Source organism: Garra rufa, unplaced genomic scaffold (assembly GCF_049309525.1).
Source record: "Garra rufa unplaced genomic scaffold, GarRuf1.0 hap1_unplaced_010, whole genome shotgun sequence".
Taxonomy (NCBI): Eukaryota; Metazoa; Chordata; class Actinopteri; order Cypriniformes; family Cyprinidae; genus Garra; species Garra rufa.
The window spans coordinates 770,722-787,663 of NW_027394285.1; the positions used below are offsets into that span (position 1 = coordinate 770,722).

Genomic DNA, 16,942 nt, shown 5'->3' on the forward strand with positions numbered 1-16,942 from the left:
CCAATCAGGAGCCTGCTTGATGCTGTGGCGGCAGGCCCGCCCGGAGTCACTCATTCAAATATGAAACATGAATACTAAATGCCTAGTGCGGTTCTAATGCACAACAAAGCAAGTGTTTTATCACATATATGACACATATTCATTTTGTATTGAATGCTATTTATTCCATATCTAAATCTTAATTATATGAAACATTATTATAGTGTAGTGTGTATATGTGTGTATAGTGTGTATACACTATAATAACAGAACAATAATAACTATAATAGTGTATACTTTAGTGTGTCTGGACAGTGTTGTGTGAGGAAAATAAAGAAATCACAGGACAGGTTAAATACTTTTGGAGGCTGGCTCCATTTATCATCAAAACAAAAATAAATAACAGATTTTACAGTAATAACCTGAACAAAAAATGGCACAGACCTATAGAAAGAGGAATGACATAAAGGAGTAGTTCACTTTTAAAATGAAAATTCTGTCATCATATACTGCTCCAACGCACAGAGGGAAGTTCCACCGCTCCTGAAATCCCCTCGCTCCGATGCGGGAAAGCAGGTCATCGAACTGGGCGCGAGACAGGCGGAAGTACCGCTGAAAGCGGCCGTCATCCAGGCGCAGCTCCTGGAGCAAGTGATGAAACTCGCCGAACTGGGTTCGCCTCCGAAGGGTCTGGTGGACCCAAATACGGCGACGATGATCCCTACGCCGCTGTTCTGCTCTCCAGAGCAAATACAGACCGGTGACTCTCTCGATAAATGACCGATCAACAACAGAATCTTGTAAAAAGATGGCCGCCAACGGGGTTTGAAACTTTCGCCTCTGACGCGCGTAAATTTCGCTTCAAACTTTTGTTTTTACGCGCGTCGATTTCGCTCTTGACGCGCGAATGAACACAAAGTGGTCACGCGAATAACTAGACGCGGCAGGCGCGAATTTAGACGCATATTCGCGTTTGGTGTGAACGCAGCATTAAGGTGAGAAATCCCTTAGTTATAAGGTTAAGGGTACCCTCAGTGAAACATAGGTTGCAAGAAAAAACCTAAGGGTCCATTTAAGGGAAGTTAAGGGTGCCACTAAGTATTTCCCTTAATTACTGAAGTGTTCCCTTAAGTTCTGTTATGCGTTGCTACAAAGTCCTTAGTAACCTTTTCACCAAAAATTAAGGGACCGAAACAGCTCCCTTAAGTGAACTTCTACTCAAGCACGATAGCTGATTTCATGGTAATTGAAGAGGAGGGACCTAGGCACATTTTTAATGACCTAAATAATCCACTGGAGACTATGAATGATGTACAGTTATTGAGGGAATATCTGCAGCAAAAGAACTTCTCGTTTAAGTTCAACAAGCCCTGATTGCTCATCCTTTCTTCCTAATCCTTTCTCCGCAGAAAAATGTCTGAAAACAGGAAGAAAAAAACATTTTTGCTTTTATTCTTGTATTTGTTACTGAATGCAACACAGATCACTTTTAACCAAAATGTCGCTAACCAGCTCGTGGCTGGATGACTTGGGCTTGTCGCTCCTGAAACATTTTCCCAGCTTGTGGTCTTTAGGCTGAAAAGAAACACATATAGCCTATAAATGTGTGTGTGTGTGTGTGTGTGTGTGTGTGTGTGTGTGTGTGTGTGTGTGTGTGTGTGTGTGTGTGTGTGTATGTGTGTGTATATATATATATATATATATATATATTTATATACACGCATATACACATACACATATATATATTATAGCACACAAAACAAAATGCATTTAACAAAATGCATTAGCGTCATTTGCGTTATTTTACCTGCTTCCCAAGCTGCTTTGAGGAATGCCAGCAATGCCGACTAGAGCAGGCGAATCCTTCCCTATTATGTCCTGGACCAGGTCCTGTGGAGGCGGCCCTCCTCCTTCATACAATAACATTGGTTAAAAAGTGTATTAAACCAAGCGCTCTACTTTTTGACACAATATGTCCAGTTACGTATTAATTTAGCAGAAATAACGTTAACTCGTAACTCACCGTTTTTTCCAGATTCTTTTTTATAGTTGTTTATTTCTTTTTTTGAGTTCAACATTTTCATACTTTTTCATCACCTCTTCTACTGTCCGCTTGACAGCAAGATTTCTTGACTTGATTTTGTCCGTTATTTCCTGCCAGGCTTTCGTTTTGTGCAAATGAGTGATGGACGGGTTATATCGACTTTGCAGAGTGTTTTTTCTTTTAGCGTACTCTTCTAAAAGAATGGCCTTTTCGTCCTCAGTCCAGTTGGGTTTACGTTTTTTGTTTTCTGTCATGTTATTATTCTCCATGGCTTAGCTGCGGTTGTAAGGTAAGTTTTGCGGTCCGTTATGTTTATGCTGTGAGATGGAAGAGTAACTATAGCAACCGCAGCTTCCATTGCCGTGCGCTGCCAGAAACTATCGTGAAATGCTTAGAATAAACACTTAGGTAAGGGTGACTGTTAAGAAGTTTGTTGCAACGCTCTTAAAGAAATCCCTTGCCTCTGGGATTTTTTTCCTTTAAGGGATACCCTTACTTAAGGGTTTTCATGCAACCGGGCCCAGGTAAGGAAGAAGACAGACTGGCTAAACCGACCGTCTGCTAGCCACCTCACGTCAGAAATCTGTTAATTCTCAGCACATAGAGATCCCTTTACCTAGATATTAAACTATAGAGAATATGTCTGTTCCTCGAGCTAGAAAATACAAAAAACACCCAAACCAAATTAAGAGTAACAATTTAATTGATGTTCAACAAATAAAAAATGTATATAATACAGAGAAACAAACGATAAAGCTTGGCTTATTAAATATCAGGTCCTTTTCTACAAAAGCACTTTTTGTAAATGACATGATCACTGATCATAACCTAGATGTGCTCTGTAAATTCAACTCCTTGCTACAATTACGGTAGAACCATTATCTCTATTACAAAAGACTACTTTGTAAGTAATCTTTCTGACTAATCTGAATTGCTCAGCATATCCAATATGGTATAACGATCACACTCGCTCTCTAAAGAGAAAAGCACGGAAAATGGAATGCAGCTGGAGGAAAACAAAATGAGGTTTTTCGTACTGCTTGGTGTGAATAAAACCTATCCTATAGAAAAGCGTTATAAACTGCTAGATCAGATTACTTTTCGTCTCTTTTAAACGAAAACAAACATAACCCTAGATACCTATTCAATACAGTGCTTAAATTAATAGAAAATAAAGCAGTAACAGGTGCAGACATTTCCCAAAAGCACAGCAGTAATGACTTTATGAACTACTTTACTTCCAAGGTCGACACTATTAGAGATAAAATTGTAACCATACAACCGCCCGCTACAGTATCGCATCAAATAATGCGTTGTAGATCTCCTAAGGAACAATTCCATGCATTTTCTATTATAGGAGAGGAAGAATTGTATACAATTGTTAAATCATCTAAACCTACAACATGTATGTTAGACCCTATTCCATCTAAGCTACTAAAGAGGTGCTTCCAGAAGTTATAGATCCTCTTCTGAATATAATTAATTCATCATTATCATTAGGATATGTCCCCAAAACCTTCAAACTGGCTGTTATTAAGCCACTCATTAAAAAACCACAACTTGATCCCAGTGAGTTAATTAATTACAGACCAATTTCGAATCTCCCTTTTCTGTCAAAGATACTAGAAAAGGTAGTGTCCTCACAATTGTGTTCTTTCTTAGAGAAAAATTGTATCTGTGAGGATTTCCAGTCAGGTTTTAGACCGAATCATAGCACTGAGACTGCTCTTATTAGAGTTACAAATGACCTGCTCTTATCAACTCTATTAGTGCTACTGGATCTTAGAGCTGCATTTGATTAGCATAATGTACATAAATGTAGGGTTTGGGCACTCTCCATAGACAGCGCTCAACCAGAGGGGCGGGATAAACGGTTGTCTTTAAAACTCCCTCTCTACGCAATAGGATAGCGCTACAACCAATCAGAGCAACGAAGAAGGTGACGAAGTCAACTCCAAATACATCCTTTTTTTGTAAGAACAACCTCAGTGCCTTTTTTTGTTCTTTTCTCAGAGAAAAGCTTAACTCCAAGTCTCTCAGAGTGGCAGCCAAAGTCGATTCGAAACAAAGTTGTTCGCTAGCAGCAGCCATTGCTCTCTCTCACGCGTAATTCACGGAACCAGAGAACGTCTGACGGAACTTATGGTCGCGGGTCAGTCGTCATCATGTTAAACCCGCCCACTGACTTGTGATTGGCCCGGTCGATTTTGGATTTTTGGGAATCTCAAGTGAACGGAGAGTTACTAGACTGCCCTTGGAAGCAAATGTAATTTGCTGCCATTAGGGGCACGTCTAGATTCTAAGCTAGCATTTGATACTATTGACCACAACATTTTTGTAAATAGACTTGAAAATTATGTAGGCATTATTGGTAGTGGACTGGTATGGTTCAAATCGTACTTATCTGACCGCCATCAGTTTGTGGCAATAAATTGAGAGGTATCACTAGTGCAGTATGGAGCACCACAAGGCTCAGTACTAGGGCCATTTTTTTACGCTTTACATGTTGTTCTTGGAAGATATCATCAGGAAACATGGTGTTAGCTTTCACTGTTATGCTGAAGATACTCAGCTCTATATTTCTTCGCTGCCCGGCGAAACAGAATGCCTAGCTGATATAAAAATCTGAATGGCAAGTAATTTCTTGCTGCTAAATTCTGAAAAAACAGAGGTGTTAATTATTGGACTTAAAACCTCCACATGTAGTAACATAAAACACAGTCTAATACTAGACGGCTGCTCTGTAAATTCTTCATCATCAGTGAGGAACCTAGGTGTGCTATTAGATAGCAATATTTCCTTCGAAAGCCACATTTCTAGTGTTTGCAAAACTGCATTTTTCCATCTCAAAAACATATCGAAATTATGACCTATGCTGTCAGTGTCAAATGCAGAAACGTTAATTCATGTGTTCATGACCTCAAGGATAGATTATTGTAATGGTTTATTGGGTGGTTGTTCTGCAGCATAGACTGTAAAAAAAGATGGATGACGCATCTCCGCTTCATTTCACTACAGAAAAGTGAAGCTAATGCGTCTTAATATGGCTGCTGCCATCTTGGGGGAAATGACGTAAAAGAGAATGCGCAGTAGAGATTCGTTTGGAGCCAGAGTCTGCGCAGTAGTGTTTTGTCTGGAGCCAGAGTTTGCGCAGTTGTGTTTTGTTTGGAGCAAGAGTCTGTGCAGTAGGTTTGTGAGGTGGAGCCGCGGTATCAAAGTCCCACACAAACTCCCGCAGACCCAATCGCATGATCACAATCATGACACCACACCCCATTTTTATAGCATTAAATAATGACCTAAAAGTGAACTTATTAGAAAAAACGAACAATTGAACATGAATATGCAGTAAAAGAACTACCTCACACGATGGAAATCATCTTTGGAAAAAAAAATATTTGAAGTGTAATTCGATTATTTAGTTTGGCTCACGTCCCATTAGATTACATGGAGAGGGCGGGGTTTATGACCCATACTGCAGCCAGTCACCACGGGGGCAATCGAAAACTTTTGGCTTCACTTTTTGGGACTCTTACGGCACACTTGTTCTGCACGCTTAATATACAAACTCCAGTTGGTCCAAAATGCAGCAGCTAGATTTCTTACTAGAATCAGAAAGTATGACCAAATTAGCCCGGTTCTGTCAACACTGCACTGGCTTCCTATTAAACATTGTATAGATTTTAAAATCTTGCTAATTACTTTTAAAATAGTTTTGCTCATTGCTTGTTTTCTTTTACAGGAAGTTTAATTTGAATTTTTATATTAATTATTAGATTTTTTTGAGAGATTAATGACCATTTTCCACCATTTCTCATCCTCAGACAGTCAGTTTTGGTGTTTTTAATTTAAAAGGTCAAGTGTTACAGCCAACTTTTATGATTAGCTAACATAATTGCCCCCTTAATAAAACCTCAGAAGGAATTATTGTGTGATGAATTTTTCATTTGATGGTTGATTGGGGAGTTTGTCCCCTTTTTTTTCCTAGCCTCTATCTAAATTTCTCCCTAGGAGACATAAAATTGGTATATAATAGTTGAGATCAGTCTACAAAATTTTCCTAGATTTATTTAATTGTATAACGGCCGACTAAGATCAGGTTTGGACGCCCTGGTATAGGATCTAGCATACATGCAATATATTTCTTCATGTTGTGATGTTAATTGCTTTGTGCCATTAAACTGGGGTTAATTTTTATATTTTTGTATTTCCACCTTAGGCCTAACATCGCTGAAAGAGGAGAGAGAAGAACTGAATGAAACTGAAGAGAAAGATCAGTTTGAAAATCTTAATTTTGTATCTGGAGAAAAGTATTTTTGTTTCTTAGAGTCTGAAAAGACTTCTAAACAAGAAAGTGCTCAAAAGACAGGAAATATGAGTAATTTAATTTGCTGTCAGTGTGGAAAGAGTTTCAAACAACAAAGACACCTTAAAAGGCACATGAGAATTCACACTGAAGGGAAGCCTTACTCATGCAAACTGTGTGGAAAAAGTTTCACTCGTAAAGGATGCATTAACAGACACATGAGATTTCACACTGCGCCAAGGCTGGGGAACAATAGTCTGTTAAGGGGGGGAAGAAAAGGAAGGAGGGGAAGAAGGGGGGAAAAGAGAAAAAGAAAGAAAAGAGAGAGAGAAAAGGAAAAAATGAGGAGAAAAGAAATGAAAGGCATTTTTTCTCTTTGTCCTTTAAAGCAATGTTTTTGGAGTGTATATTTACAATAAATTATCTGAAAAAAAAGTTTTCTCTATTTTCCTGTACATTTTTATGGGAGTAAGGATTATCACAAGCTTCCCAGTTCATATTACAGTGTTGCCATACATTGAAGTGTTTACTGAATGTTTTATTTATCAGTAATTATCACATAAATGATGTCCAAATGAATGAAATTATTTCTGAAATGACAAATTAATATTTTATTAGATTTATATTACTGATTATTGATATCTTATTCAAAGGTTTTGCACTTTAAATATATTTCTGCTGTAGTTATGTTCTAAAACTTATAGTACAAAAAATAGTAAATTTATTTATTAAATCATCCCCAAATTTATCAACATTTTTAAAAGGGCCTATAACCGTTTAATGATACTGTAACAATGACAAACAAAAAGAGTTATTTAATCATGACCAAACTTTTATTTTTCAATCAGTCATAGCCAATTATTCATTATTCTTTTTTTTTTTTTTTTTTTTACATTTTTATTCTTATAGTTATGTTGCATGTGCAGAAAACAGAATAATACCTCTTAATAATACTTTCTATTGTCCATGGCTCTTGTGCATTAAATGCAAGTGAAAAGAACAGAAAGCACAGAACAATACAAATGAATAAAACTTTAAAATATTAATGACTCCTGTGCATGTTTTGCAAGTGCTAAAGAACAGAAAACAAAACTATACTTTTAAATAAAACTGTCTTAATGTCCATGGCACTAGTGCATTCATTGCCAGTGCAAAAGAACAGAAAGCACAAAACAATACACATAAATAAAACTTTATCCCCTTTCTTTTTTGGACTCTTATGGATGGCACAGGGCTTGAAATGGTCTCTATCAGGCGACAACAATCTGGCCACTGGGCAAGTGGGACAGTGGTGGTGAATGTATGTCTCTTCACGCTTTCCACCCCTGGAGTGAACCTGTGTCCAGCCTGCTCTGGTGTCTGGCAGCAAACATCACTCTCTTCTTATCGTAATCCAGCAGGATCTGCCAACTATATTGCTCACCTAAGCAGAGAGAGCATATAATACATGGCAAATGAGAAAACAAAACAAGTGGTAGTGTTAACATATGACAGGTCAAGAAGAAAAAGTAGAGAAACTGACCTGCTGGTTGGTGAGAGCCAAAGATGGCTGATTCCTGAGCTCCACAAGATACTCCACAAGGCTGTCCACTTTGTCCAGCACACAAGCACTATGCAAAGCCTGGGAGAAAAAATATAAAGAAAAAAAAACAGAAATGAACAACATTATGAGTACAGTGAAGTGGAACAAAATAAACAAACATATAAATATATATTTTCCTAGAAATGTAACAATATTACATGAAACACAATTACATACATGCATACAACAAGATATTTACATACCACAGACTTGTCAGGAGATGCTGAGGCACCTGGCGTGAAGGAGGCATCAGGCTGAGTGGAGGACAGAGAGAAGCTTGGGTCATCGGTGAGACTCGTCACAGTAATGTCAAGTGTTTGGTCCTCCTCGAAGCCCTCGTCTTCTTCATCCTCACCTTCATCCACATCCTCCAGCATGTTCTCTGTCTCTTCTGAGTCAGGGTCCACTACCAGGGGATGTCCAGTCTGACTCAGGAGGTAGTCACCACCAAGCAGCTCTCCTATGAAAAAAAAAAAATAATAATAATAATAATAAAAGAAAACACACAAATACAGGATCATTCAAAAGTTTGGACACATTACTATTTTTAATGTTTTTGAAAAAAGTGTCTTATGCTCATCAGTCCTGCATTTATTTAATAAAAACTGTAAAAAACATGAATAATATTATAAAATGTTAAGAGCCCAACTAATGCGAACACTGACCACTATAATGGTTGCTTAAAAATGTTGGTTTTCTCCTTTGGTGATTCTGCTTATTAACATCAGGTGTCTTTAATAATGATCAATCATCACTTTGTTAATCACCTAATTACCTCATTAACTTTAACTCTGCTTCAGTGTTACTTTAACACTATCTGGAGTGGGACCATATGTACTCTGAGCAGTGTTGATTTAACACTGGGGACTTTACTGTGTACAGTTTAAATTTACAGTTCCATATACTTTAAATTTTATTTATTTCTGTCATCAACGCTGAATATATTTAGCAATCATTTAAGAAATCATTAAAAAGTTAAATAAAGAACAGCATTAGAAATATAATAGAAAATCTTCTGTAACAATATACAGTACTGTTCAAAAGTTTTTTTTTAAAGAAATAATGCTGTTCTTTTTAACTTTTTATTCATCAATGAATTCTGCAAAACGTATCACAGTTTTCATTAAAAAATGAAAAAATAAATACAAATATGCAGTACAAATTATATTGCTGTTTTTTCTGTATTTTTGATCAAATAAATGCAGGCTTAATGAGCAAAAGACACTTCTTTCAAAAACATTAAACACAGTCATGTGTAAAAATGTTTGACAAATAATGTACACATACATATTCTACAATGAGATACAGGTAACTTTACCTTCTGATAGAGGTTGTACCACTTCTGCTGCCGTGGTGCTGGTCTGTTGCCTCCAGACGGACAAACCCCGGAGCTGGCAAAAGTCCTCAACCTGGCCATCCACTCGCCATCACCCATGGCCTTGTGGCTCTTTGGCTTAGTGCTCATCTAAATATAATAGGGAAATAATAGTTAGTAATGTGCATTTTGCAGGTATTGGACAAATACACAAATGTTTTTAATTTTTTTATAATGATACAACGATATATATTCAAGATGACTAAATAATGGCACCCATTACAACAATTAAACATTATTTTATTGCTAATAAAGCAAAACAAGGTTACACATTTAAAGGTGTTACACTACAATTAGACATATAAGTATTTGAATATGAAATTACTACATGCAGTTACGATAGGGATAAGATTAGTGTTTTGTTTGGTTTACAGTTAGTTGCATCCAATTATGCATAATTTACTGTTATTACTATAGTAACTACATATAGCATGTATTAATGACAATGTAAAATAAAGTACATTGTTAGTTAAAAGCTGTGGTTATACATATGATAATCAATCTGAGAAAAAAAAAAGAACATAGTAAGTACACTTTACTTAAACCATGGTTAATTTTTGTAAGGGATGTCTATATAACATTGCATTTTCATTTAAATTATTATTTGTAGCACTTGCATCTGTGTTTATATAAATAGTAATCCATCTGCAAACACAAAACTTGATTACTACATTCACACAGCAAAATCACATTAAATGTTAATTAGAAATGACAATGTCTACAACTAAACATATTTTTTACATCCAAATCAAACTTTAAATAGAACAGATGTGTTTACTATGCAAAACTACAGGCAAATGGTGTTTTATATGTGATATTATAGGCAAATCATGGAAACAAAACATGATTACTACACTTTCACTATAGTAAAAGCATGGTAAATGACTTGTTTTTTTTTTTCATTCATATTTTTATTTATAGTAAGACTGTGTTTACACTTAAAGAACGAGTAAACTGAGTTTAATAAGTACGATTACAGGCACAATTGTGTTTAATATGTGAGATTATAGGCAAGTAATGAAAAGCCATGGTAAATGACGACAAACACAAGCACAACGTTTTTTGTTGTTGCTGTTCATTCAGATTTTCATTTATAGTAAGACTGTGTTCATACAGTTGTAATCGATCAGCCAAAAACACAACATGGTTACTACGCTTTCACTATAGTAAAAACAAGGTAAATTGTCATAAGGGATGACTGCACTTACAGCTGAAACGTGTTTTTCCCCCCATTTAAATCGAACTTAAGAACGTGTAAATGGACTTTAGAAAGTTAGATTACATTTAAACGGTGTTTCATCATGGGCAATTCGCGAGTCAAAAGTTTGTGAACGCCAAACACGAATGAACGACGGACGAAAACGTAACGAGTTACCAATTGAGAACATTGTAAACAGAAAGGAAGAAAGTAGAAAACATGTATTACTTACTTTGAAAAGTTATCCTATATTCCGTTCGTCTGATTTTTGAACCTGACTTAGAATGAAACTAAGCGCGGTGAGTGGCTCTCAACAATGGAGCTCGAGCGATGCGATTGGCTCTCAACATTCTCACAATGGACGGTGAGCGACGCGATTGGCTCTCGTCCATTCTCACAATGGACGGCGAGCGACGCGATTGGCTCTCGTCCATTCTCACAATGGACGGCGAGCGACGCGATTGGCTCTCAACATTCTCACAATGGAGCTCGAGCGATGCGATTGGCTCTCAACATTCTCACAATGGACGTGAGCGACGCGATTGGCTCTCGTCCATTCTCACAATGGACGGCGAGCGACGCGATTAGCTCTCGTCCATTCTCACAATGGACGGCGAGATCGGCGATTGGATGAGGAGACGGCCGCGGAAACAGACGATCCTGCTCCAGGTAGCGCCACAGAGACAGCCGCTGCTGCTTGCTGCCGCCGGATCACCGGTGTAAAAGCAAGGGTTAGGGTTAGTGATAGGGATTAAAATCGCTCGCACTAACAGCGACATCTGTTTTGAAAGATGTTTCCGGAGCTCGCAAAATCCGCTCAGCTTGCGCGGCGAATGGGCACGCTGGAGCCCGCCACCCTTTTGGGAAGAAAGAGAGTCAACTGAGCCTCCCAACGTGGGGCTCGAACCCACGACCCTGAGATTAAGAGTCTCATGCTCTACCGACTGAGCTAGCCGGGCTGGTCGTGGGCTTCTTCACTGGGTCGGACCCAGTATTCATCGGCCCCCAAATTACACAGGCGAAACGGAGGCTCTCACGTTGTGCGAGACTGTCGAGCCCTCCCCGTGGGTAGGGCTTAGAGCAGGCTTAGAGTTTTCTTCTGTCGGTTTTGACCCAATCTGTTTTTGGGAAGCGCAGTTTGACCCAGCAGTGCGGGCCAACAATACGTTCTGTTTTGCCGCGTGAAGGCGGGTCAATGCTTTGGACAGCGTATGGTTGAGATGTGATTTTCCACCAATTTGGGGCACCTTTCTTAAGGAAATCAAGGATGATTTCATGGGAAATGGAAAACTGCTGTAGCGTTTGGCTAACAAGCCAAAGCTACAAAGGATGTACCGGTGCCCCGTCGTCCGAGCAGAATCCACATTCGGCCGTAATCGGAGGTTACTACTAACGTTCGATTGTGTCTCATAGGGAGTTTGACGCAGGGCCTCAGTGGAAATCAGGCCCTCGGCGGCTGAAACAAAAGACGAAGAAGGCATCCACATGCACATGATTCAGGAGTGTTAAACAAAGAAACCACGCAAGATGACGAGGTGGTCCAGCGGTTAAGGCGGTGGAAGGCTAATACATTGTGCTCGACAAGCACTGGAAGCTTTAGCGCCACTGAGAGCCCACCGGACCAGACAGGCCCAACCTGTTTACGATGGGTAACGGTGAGCCGTAATTGCGCTGCAGTTTAATGATACCCGTCTTGAGGACATATTTACAAAACAACAAGCCTTCTGGCTCTGGCGCTCAATCATCAACAGACACCTTTTTGACGAGAAACAAAACCTAAACGAAACAAGGCTACTTTTTCTCAACAATACTCTAAGCCTCCAGAGAGGCTAGCAAAAATGGCCAAAGCTGACTGTATTTCAAGTCATCCTGGCGGGGTATTGGGTAAAGTTTTCTACCAGCAATGATCGCGCCTCGGATAAACCTCATAGGCTACAATATTGCCTCTGCGAAAGAATGCCGGCGACGGTCGTGACCTTTTCAGGCACCTACGTGGATGTGAACCGACAAGGTGGTAGCAAGCTTTAAACTGCCGCGCAAACAGTCTCCTGGCACGGGTTGCTGCACCGTGTTTCTACGGAACAGATTAGAGGTGTGTAAAAGACGGCTCATTCACTATTCCCTCTGTGCTCAAAACAGCCTGCTGAAAGCACAGCAGCAGCAGCTGAAAAGGTCCGCAGCATGGCCTCTCTCAGTCAGCAAGGGGGCGGGGAGGCCGAGTGGTTAAGGCGATGGATTGCTAATCCCATCCTTGTCGTTCGGTTCCTTTAGCACTGGACCTTAATCTAGGTCCTGGGGACCCCATGCTGAACTTTTTGTGTGTCCTCCTTATCTAACACACTCAGTTCAGTTCTTTGAGTTCTCTACTAATGAGCTGATGATCTGAATCGGGAGTGCTAAATAAAAGACGCCACGTAATATGACGAGGTGGCCGAGTGGTTAAGGCGATGGACTGCTAATCCATTGTGCTCTGCACGCGTGGGTTCGAATCCCATCCTCGTCGTTCGGTACGTTTAGCAGTGATCCTCGGTCCTGGGGACCCCACTCTGCAATTTTTGTGTGTCTTCCCTATCTGACACACTCAGTTCAGTTCACTGAGCGCTCTACTAATGAGCTGGTGGTCTGAATCGGGAGGGTTAAACAAAAGGACCGCGCAAAACGAAAGGTGGTCGAGTGGTTAAGGCGATGCAAGGCTAGTCCGTTGTGCTCGGCACGCCTTGGTTTGTGTGGGTTCGAATCCCATCCTCTTCATTTGATGCTTTAGCACCACTGAGAGCCCACCGGAACAGACAGGCCCAACCTGTTGACGATGGGTAGCGGCGAGCTGTGATTGTGCTGTAGTTTATTGATACCTGCCGCAAAGTCTTGAGAACATATTGACAAAACAACAAGTCTTCTGGCTCCGGCACGCTACGATCGGTGGACACCTCTTTGACGAGGACCAATAACCAGCCACGCCAATAAAAGGAAACAAAACGAAGCAAGACTATCTTTCTCAACAAGCCTCCAGAGAGATTGGCAAAAATTGCCGATGCTGACTGTATTTCAAGTCATCCCGGTGGGGTATTGACTTTGTGGCAACATGGAACTTTTGCATCTACATTAATATTAGTCTGTTTCTTCTTATTCTGAGGTCACCGTAGCCACCAGATCCATTCTGTATTCCGATCTGATGGTCACTACAGTCCCCCGGTTCCAGTCCGTACCAAGAGCAGATGGTGGATCAGCACCTTCAGCCGAATGTCAGCGGATACTATGTCAACTAGATGAGCCCCAGAGACAGATCATCAGTAAAGAAGGCATCCACATGCCACAGCAAACTACTCGAGCTGGTGAAAATGTTCACCAAACACCCGCCGCTGAATTCTTTTAAAACAAGCCAGCTTATTGAAGGTGCACAAGATAAACGCCCTGAGAAAGCTGTGCCTCGCAACCCTAAGAATGGCATAGGCGTCAGTGGACACCTGACGCGCGTGCAAAACTCCGGCATTTCACACGTCCCTGGGTGGGCTCGAACCACCAACCTTTCGGTTAACAGCCGAACGCGCTAACCGATTGCGCCAAAGCTGGGGAACAATAGTCTGTTAAGGGGGGGGAAGAAAAGGAAGGAGGGGGGAGAAGGGGGGGAAAAGAGAAAAAGAAAGAAAAGAGAGAGAGAAAAGGGAAAAATGAGGAGAAAAGAAATGAAAGGGAATTTTATCTCTTTGTCCTTTAAAGCAATGTTTTTGGAGTGTAAATTTACAATAAATTATCTGGAAAAAAAAATGTTTTCTCTATTTTCCTGTACATTTATATGGGAGTAAGGATGATCACAAGCTTCCCAGTTCATATTACAGTGTTGCCATAGATTGAAGTGTTTACTGAATGTTTTATTTATCAGTAATTATCACATAAATGATGTCCAAATGAATGAAATCATTTTTGAAATGACAAATTAATATTTTATTAGATTTATATTACTGATTATTGATATTTTATTCAAAGTTTTTGCACTTTAAATATATTTCGGCTGTAGTAATGTTCTAAAACTTATAGTACAAAAAATTGTACATTTATGTATTAAATCATCCCCAAATTTATCAACATTTTTAAAAGGGCGTATAACTGTTTAATGATACTATAACAAAGACAAACAAAAAGAGTAATTTGATCATGACCAAACTTTTATTTTTCAATCAGTCACATCAATCACTATACATATAAACAAAACCGTCCAATGTCCATGGCTCTGTCTTGTGCATTAACTGCAAGTGAAATGAACAGAAAGCACAAAACAATACAAATGAATAAAACTTTAAAATATTAATGACTCCTGTGCATGTTTTGAAAGTGCTAAAGAACAGAAAACAAAACTATACTTTTAAATAAAACTGTCTTAATGTCCATAGCACTAGTGCATTCATTGCAAGTGCAAAAGAACAGAAAGCAGAAAACAATACACATAAATAAAGCTTTATCCCCTTTCTTTTTTGGACTCTTATGGATGGCACAGAGCTTGAAATGGTCTCTATCAGGCGACAACAATCTGACCACTGGGCAAGTGGGGCAGTGGTGTTGAATGTCTGCCTCTTCACGCTCTCCACCCCTGGAGTGAACCTGTGTCCAGCCTGCTCTGGTGTCTGGCAGCAAACATCCCTCTCTTCTTATCGTAATCCAGCAGGTTCTGCCAACTATATTGCTCACCTAAGCAGAGAGAGCATATAATACAAGGCAAATGAGAAAACAAAACATGTGGTAGTGTCAACATGTGACAGGTCAAGAAGAAAAAGTAAAGAAACTGACCTGCTGGTTGGTGAGAGCCAAAGATGGCTGATTACTGAGCTCTACAAGATACTCCACAAGGCTGTCCACTTTTGTCCAGCACACCAGCACTATCCAAAGCCTGGGAGAAAACCCAGAAATGAACAGCATTATGAGTACAGTGAAGTTTGAATTTTCCTAGAAATTTAACAATATTACATGAAACACAATTACATACATGCATACAAGATATTTACATACCACAGACTTGTCAGGAGATGCTGAGGCACCTGGCGTGGAGGAGGCATCAGGCTGAGTGGAGGACAGAGAGAAGCTTGGGTCATCAGTAAGACTCGACACAGTAATGTCAAGTGTTTGGTCCTCCCTGAAGCCCTCGTCTTCTTCATCCTCGCCTTCATCCACATCCTCCAGCATGTTCTCTGTCTCTTCTGAGTCAGGGTCCACTACCAGGGGCTGTCCAGTCTAACTCAGGAGGTAGTCAACACCAAGCAGCTCTCCTATGAAAAAAACAAATATATAAATAATAATAAAAGGAAACACAAATACAGGATCAGTCAAAAGTTTGGACACATGACTATTTTTAATGTTTTTTGAAAGAAGTGCCTTATGCTCATCGATCCTGCATTTATTTGATAAAAATAAAGAAAACATCAGTAATATTGTAAAATGTCATTACAGTTTAAATGTATAGTTCCATAAACTTTAAATTTAAATTATTTCTGTCATCAACGCTGAATATTTAGCTATCATTTTAGAAATCATTCTAATTAGCTAATTAGCTAATGTTGGTCACAGTTGTGCTGCTTAATGTATTTTTTAATGTAATCTGTGATACTTTTTTTAGGATTCATTGAAGAATAAAAAGTTCAATAAAGAACAGAATTAGAAATCAAATAGAAAATCTTCTTTAACGATATACAGTACTGTTCAAAAGAGAAATTAATGCTGTTCTTTTAACTTTTTATTCATCAATGAATTCTGCAAAACATATCAGTTTTCATTAAAAAAATAAAAAAATAAATACAAATATGCAGTACAAGCTATTTTGTTGTTGTTTTTTTCCAGTATTTTTGATCAAATAAATGCAGGCTTAATAAGCCACTTCTTTCAAAAACATTAAACACAGTCATGTGTAAAAATGTTTGACAAATAATGTACACATTCATATTCTACAATGAGATACAGGTAACTTTACCTTCTGGTAGAGGTTGTACCACTTCTGCTGCCGTGGTGCTGGTCTGTTGCCTCCAGACGGACAAACCCCAGAGCTGGCAAAAGTCCTCAACCTGGCCATCCACTCGCCATCACCCATGACCCTGTGGCTCTTTGGCTTAGAGCTCATCTAAATATATTAGGGAAATAATAGTTAGTAATCTGCATTTTGCAAGTATTGGACAAATACACAAATGTTTTTAATTTATTTATAATGATACAATCATATCTATTCAAGCTAACTAAATCATGGCACCCATTACAACATTTAAACATTATTTTATTACGAATAAAGAAAAACAAGGTTACACTTTATTTAAAGGTGTTAAACTACAATTATGCATATAAGTATTTGAATATTAAATTACCACATGCACTTACTATAGGGGTAAGATTAGTGTTTTGTTTGGTTTATAGTTAGTTGCATCCAATTATTTATAATTTACTGTTATTGCTATAGCAAGTACATATAGCGTGTATTAATG

At 39.0% G+C, this 16,942-nt stretch overlaps 2 non-coding genes across 2 annotated transcripts; one reads left to right on the plus strand and one right to left on the minus strand.

Moving 5' to 3' along the window:
• Positions 1 to 12,301: 12,301 nt before the first annotated feature.
• On the minus strand, positions 12,302 to 12,442 carry LOC141314581 (U4 spliceosomal RNA). The gene has a single exon (XR_012350143.1). It is a non-coding gene; the product is annotated as a U4 spliceosomal RNA (small nuclear RNA).
• Positions 12,443 to 12,905: 463 nt separating this feature from the next.
• On the plus strand, positions 12,906 to 12,987 carry trnas-gcu (transfer RNA serine (anticodon GCU)). Its single transcript has one exon. It is a non-coding gene; the product is annotated as a tRNA-Ser (tRNA).
• The last annotated feature ends 3,955 nt before the right edge of the window (positions 12,988 to 16,942 follow it).